The 6,379-nt window shown below is 58.4% G+C and overlaps 1 long non-coding RNA gene across 1 annotated transcript; it reads right to left on the bottom strand.

Moving 5' to 3' along the window:
* Positions 1–3,943: 3,943 nt before the first annotated feature.
* LOC142819602 (uncharacterized) lies at positions 3,944–5,615 on the bottom strand. Its single transcript, XR_012897477.1, has 3 exons — positions 4,615–5,615; positions 4,403–4,532; positions 3,944–4,084 (listed from the first exon to the last, which is right to left on the bottom strand). It is a non-coding gene; the product is annotated as an uncharacterized LOC142819602 (long non-coding RNA).
* Between the last annotated feature and the right edge of the window lie 764 nt (positions 5,616–6,379).

The following is a 6,379-nucleotide window of genomic DNA, read 5'->3' as shown; positions in this document are numbered from 1 at the left end:
AAGGCCTAGGAAAGCAAACCCACACTGTTGCACTGCAGCGGCAGCACGCTAAATCCTCTCCAGCTCTCTCCTAAAAGACTGTGGGTGAGACCACGAGGCCCTTGCAGGATTTTCACTCCGTAGGTAAATGGATCCTTGTCTTGAGCAAGGACCTCGGGATCTGACCTCATTTCCACACTGTACTGTGGCCACTACATGTGGCTGGAGGGGACCATCTCCACCGCTTGTGCTACTGAATTCTTCAGCCAGGAAACGGGGAGATGCTGGAGGGCCACATGCGCCAGTTATGGTCCGGCAGCCCCCGGCTCCCACAGGCGACAAGGAGGCAGTGGGGGTGCGGAAGAGCCAATGACGACCCACCGACAAACCTGGCTCTGTCGGTTCCTGCATCACTGGGCGGGCCCCACCCTGCGTGCTGCCTCTGCCGCGCCACTTCCTCTGGGGCGGTGGCAGACGGGGGGGGGGGGGGGGCACTGAGGGGCCCAGGCTGCCACGAGGCGGGCTCTGTCCGGGACTTGCCGGGGAGAAACTCACCAGCGAAGGTAGCACACTCCGAGGAAGCATCCGGCACAGCGCCACCACTTCCATTCTGCCTTGCTTACCAAATGGCAGTTTGCCCAAAGCCTCTCGCATCCAACCAGGATGCACTCCACCCTGCACTGGCCATTGTGCCCCTCTCACGTGCTGCTGACCCTGCAGTGGCTGCTGGGAGATGTAGTTGACCCGGCCTCCATCTCCCACAGGCCACTGCGGCTCCCTCCGCCCTCCCGGGCGCCCCTCCCGCCCCGAGGCCTGCCTGGCTGGAGCTGAGCAGGAGCACGGCCGTGGCTGGGCAGAGGCAGCCTGGGGGAGCTGGTGTTTCCTGCCGGGCTGACGCGCAGCCTAGGTCCCCCTCAGGACCAGGAGCGGGTAGAGGAGCTGCATAGGGGTCAGGGGGTAGGTGTCAGATCCAGGAAAGGAGGAGGGGCGAGTGCTTGGGGCTGGGAGGAGGAGTTGATGACATGATTGCAGGGGAGGAAACTGAGGCACGGGTGCCAGCCAGGGAAAGCAGAGCTGGAGGGGGCGGGGCTGAGGCGAGGATGTTCAATGTCGGTTCACGGAGCAGTCGATGGACTCGTGAATTCTCACCAGCTATTCAACAATTCCACAGTCCCGGGGGCGGGGCCGGTGTGACGTCACAAACAGCTGCCATCACACTTGGCTCCCCGTAGCCATTTCTGACACACACACGGGCCAGTCACATTTGGCTTCTAACCGTTTTAGCTGCGCAGTTCTGCAAGCACAGAGGGGAAGCCGATTGTGATAGATGGAGGTTCGCTGCGACACATTTGGCTGCCTGGACCATCCCCTCCACCTCTGGTTCAGAGAGTTTCACCTTGGCCCCCTATACCCACCTTCAACTCCAGGTCCAGGGCAGGGTTTCCTCTAAGACTTTCCATCCAGAAGTGGAGTGGGCCAGGACTTCTGCCCGAAGGCTGGAGCCACAGGCGACCCACGTGGCGGCTGCCCCCCCGTTCCCAGGGCTGGCTGCCTGGCGGGCGGCTGCCTGAGCTGGGGCTGCGGTACAGCTGCTTCTGGGGCAGAGCTTCCTGCAACCCTCTTCCCCCTCCCCCTCTGCCCTCCGAGCCCCATGCCAGCTCCCCCACCTTTGCTTCCCCACATGTTGCTGGCTCCCAGGCTCCCACTCCCTGCAAATGCTGGGGGCTGCAGCAGCTCCCCTTTGCCAAAGGCAGGGACTCTCAGCCCAGCCCTGGGGGGAGAAGCCTAGGACAGACCTGGCCCTGCACACAGCCTGCCCCAGGAGTGGCGCTCCCTGGGGTGAGGAGGGGCCAAGTCTCACCTTCTACTCACGAGGGGGTGGGGTGCTGCCTGGGACAAGGCCCTGGGTCCTAACAAGGTGGGGGGGGGAGGGAGAACCACTCTGGCGTCTCTACGGTGGGAGACACTCTCTGGGAGCAGTGCCACTGGTGGGTGCCCCGCCCCCTCCCTACGCTGCCACACCCCAATACCACAGCCCTTAGCCCGGGAAATACCACGACTCCCTTGGGGCTATGGGGCCACGGGAGCTGACGGGTAATGCAGTCCAGAAGACGCTACAGCTCCTGTGGCGTGATGGGGGCCATAGTGACCTGTGGAAAGACTACATCTCCCAGCATGCACTGTTTCCCTTCTCTACCCGCCCAGGGTGGGATTTCTTGGCAGACCAGCTCCCTGTGATCTCAGGGCCTGCCATAGAGGCAGGGCACCACCCCGCCCAAGCAAGGAGCAGAGCAGTGCCTTGTCAGAGCGGTTCCAGCCTCCATCGCCACGGTCTCTGGTGTCCCTCCTCTGCCTCGCGCACCACCGGAGTTGGTGGGCTACGCTGGCTGCGCTGCTGCAGGAAACCCCAACTCCAGAGCCAGCCCCAGCCAGGTGCCCCGAGTCTGAACCCGTCCCGTCCGGTCCTGTGTTTCCCTCTGCCTCCCACTGGCAGACCCGGCGCCAGCTGAGTGTTCGCCGAAGCCAATCGACTCCGGGCCCTGTTCCCCGGGGGCACGCGATTGGACACGTACCTGGACACCTTCTGGTCACGGTTCCCAGTCAGTTGCTGTCAGGCTGTGGACCGAGCAAACGTCTCTTCCGGTCCGTGGGACTGAACGCCCGTGTCGCCGGCAAGATGCGAGGCCGCTCCTTCTTGCTCCACGTCGGACACAAAAGGAGCAGCTACCACGCGGCAGTTAGAGCCTCGTGCTGAAACGCGCTGCAGCAGTTCATCCCAGTTGCATGCTCCAGATGGGAGGGGAGGGGTGTCGCTCCCCAGGAGCTACCGCTGCCAGGGCACCGTCGGACTGGAACACGTCAGATGCACATGCCCGTGCAACAGCCACACACCCCGCCAAATGCTCACACGCAGGGATGCGTGTACACACGCACAAACGCGAATTAACAGATTAACACGCCTGACAGCCCACTCGTGCTTGCACGAACACACATGTGTATACTCAGGCCCTCGCTCAGACGCACACACACGCATCTGCACAATGTGCCTGCACGCAGCCATGCTCGCATACATGCAAATGGACACTTGCACACGCCCAGGGACGCACACACTTGCACTCATATTTTCTGGCGCACGCATGCACACCAAGTAACAGTCGCCTAGAAGGACTCAGCAATAATATCAAACTCAAAAGCCAAAGATTAGATCAATTAGGAGAGAACTATTCCCACGAGGCCCTAATCCATGTCTGGGGCTCCTCCATGTCTGGGGCTCCATGCTGGGAGACCAAGTCTTTATTTCAATCGCAGTTCTGCCAACTCTCAGCATGCGTGACGCTAGGTCACTTGGCAGCCTACTCATTTCGTTTTCCGTATGATACTAGACACATTAAGTATCGCCAGCCAGGAGATGCGGCGGGCGGGGCGATTAATGACATTTTTAAAAATACAAAAATCGGAGTTCAGTTTCTGTTGTAGATAAATCTATGTATTAAATATATTACTTCATATGACTTGACATTGTGCCTCTCCATATAACCATGTAACATGGTATTAGTTTTCTACAAGTTTTCTACAAAGGGTTCTAAGTGACGAGGTTATATGGATTCAGGTTCTAATACAGAGTATATAATTAAAGAGGTAAAAATGTCTTTTGCTAGGAGTAGAATAAGAACTTTCCCCCACTCTGTAATCAATTTAAATATCCCCCGCGGCATTTGCATGAACGTGGCTGCCGCTTTTTTCCGGCTCGGGGTTTTGCTGGAGAAAAGCGCCAGTCTAGACGGGATCTTGCGGAAAATAAACCCTTTTCCGGAAGATCCCTTTGCTCTTCTTTCTTGAGCCCACTTGAAAGTAGGAATGACATCTTGACGGCCTTGGGGATTAGAAGCAGGCACCTTCTTTGGAAAACACCCTCTCTGAACAGACAACCCCCACAAAGGGACCAACAGACACAGAGTTTGAATCTGGGATATATTTGCATAAGAGGGAAGCCGCTATAAAAGTGAGTTGTCTTGCAGAGGACCCCGGGTTTCATCTTGTCACCATCGGAGCATTGATCCGGATCGGCAGAAGCCCGGCTCCACCGCTCCCCCGTCTAACTCACCTGGCCAGTGAAGTTAAAGGGAGCAACTAGCTGGTAACAACAGCAAGACAGAGTGTGCTCTTGTGTGTGAGTGCCTGAGTGACATATATGCATATGATAAGTATGGATTATTCTGATAAATATATATATTTATGTGTGATCGATAAATGTGGCATGTTGCGTTATCCCTCTGAAAAAGATCCCGAGTACTTCTTTTAAGTACAACACTGACTTTCATAGCTTGTGTTTTCAAGTTCTTCCACCACGAGCCAGAGGGCCTTTTCTCAGGGACCCGTGCCACACTCGCAAACCTCTGTGCGGCCCTCCCTCGATACTTACCTTGAGCCAACTGCCATTTGCTCTTCTTCCATAGATCGCTGTCTGGTTTCCATCTGCCGGCAGGGTCTCGGGGGGGGTGGCTCCTTTCGGTCTCTGCCACCACGTGGCCAGCCTCTCATCTACCCCAAGTCTACAGGGACCGAAAGAGAGACAGAGAACACTTAGGAGCTAGGCCACCCCAGGTGTGTGGAAAGGACACACACGTGCGTCACCTGGCTGCTGCTCACTGGAGCTCAGTGTTGCCTCTAACATTTCCCCTCCAGGAGCGGAGTGAGTTTTGTCTCATGCTCCAAGATCGAGGTCACGTGCCCTTCTTCGGATGCCTGCCACCCACGCGAAGACATGTCTCGTCTGTGTTTTTAAAACGTTCTGGAAGAAAGAGTACTAACACAAGAGAGATTTAACAGGGTGCGTGACTGTAAATATTTGATATGAAGTCAAATAAAAGGAAAATTAATACTGCAACATTTTCAGTGGCCAACCTCCTCTCCTCTCCCTTCCCCTGCCCCCTCCAGCTGGCCTAGATGATCTCTCCGGGTCCCTTATGGTAAAACCCGCCCCGGGACCCTGTGCTGAGGTGACAAGTTCTTCACAAGATACTGGGTATGTAAACTTTCCTCCTTTAACATACACATATCAATGTTGTCTCCTCAGGATTGTCTTGAAAAACTGTATGTTTGCAGACTCCAGCCATATGAGCTGATCTTAGCTCACATGACCACTAGATACAGGCTACATCTACACTGGCATGATTTTCCGAAAATGCTTTTAACGGAAAAGTTTTCCGTTAAAAGCATTTTCGGAAAATCGCGTCTAGATTGGCAGGACGCTTTTCCGCAAAAGCCCTTTTTGCGGAAAAGCGTCCGTAGCCAATCTAGACGCGCTTTTCCGCAAAAAAGCCCCGATGGCCATTTTCTGCAGCAAACTGTATGAACAGAAGCCCCAAGAGCAGCTGGAGGTGGGGCGAGGCTGCCCCAGCAGGGACACAACGGGGCAGCCGTCCACCCCCAGATCAGGAAAACAACCGCGCCATTCCCCGTCCAGCAGGAAGGCGAGTGCCGCTGCAAGACTCCGCAACGGAGGTGGGCGTCAGAGGGGTTTTATGCACGGCTGCGCGCCTTCAGCAGCAACTCTCCTGGTGCCCCCTTCTCTAGTCCAGCCAGGCCTAAAATGCTCAGTACTTAGAAGGTGTGGGGGAACCTAAGGCCCCTCCCTCCTGCCCTATCAGTGCTAAGCCCCCCCCCCGCCCCTTCCCCGTCCCTCCTCCCCTGTCAGTGCCAAGCCCCCCCAACTGATTTTGGCCCCCGACTCCTCAAAGACCCTCCCGTCAATTCTCAGCCCCTCCCCCCCAGGATGCTCTCGGCCTCTGCACGAGGCACCGCCGGGCACCGGGTTCCCGCGCCCACAGCCCCGTTCCCCCGGCACCACGTGGGGGGGCGACACGCGGCCAGGGAGGGGGATCACAGGGCACTGCTCCCCGGGGGGGGCTGCAGCGCCGGGCGGGGGGGGCAGAAATCCCCCCCCTCCCTCCTGCCCTGTCAGTGCCAAGCACCCCTAGCCCCTCCCTCCCCCCACTGCCAAGCACCCCCAGCCCTTCCCCCTCCTGCCCTGTCAGTGCCAAGCCCCCCCCGGCCCCTCTCCCTTCCTGCTGCCTCCCACTGCCAAGCCCCCCCCGACCCCTCTCCCTCCCTGCTGCCCCCCAGTGCCAAGCCCCCCCCCCGGCTCCTCTCCCTCCCTGCTGCCCCCCAGCGCCAAGCACCCTCAGCCCTTCCCCCTCCTGCCCTGTAAATGCCAAGCACCCCAGCCCCTCCCTCCCCCCACTGCCAAGCATCCCCTGGCCCCTTCCCCTCCTTTCCTGTCAGTGCCAAGCACCCCCTGACCCCTCCCCCCTGTCAATGCCAAGCACCCCCTGGCCCCTCCCCTCCTGCCCTGTCAGTGGCAAGCACCCCCGGCCCCTCCCTCCCGTCCTGCCCCCCC

The sequence above is a fragment of the Pelodiscus sinensis genome, chromosome 24 (assembly GCF_049634645.1).
Source record: "Pelodiscus sinensis isolate JC-2024 chromosome 24, ASM4963464v1, whole genome shotgun sequence".
NCBI classification, from domain to species: domain Eukaryota; kingdom Metazoa; phylum Chordata; order Testudines; family Trionychidae; genus Pelodiscus; species Pelodiscus sinensis.
The sequence above is the reverse complement of the archived record's forward strand: the minus strand, read 5'-3'. Positions and strand labels throughout refer to the sequence as shown.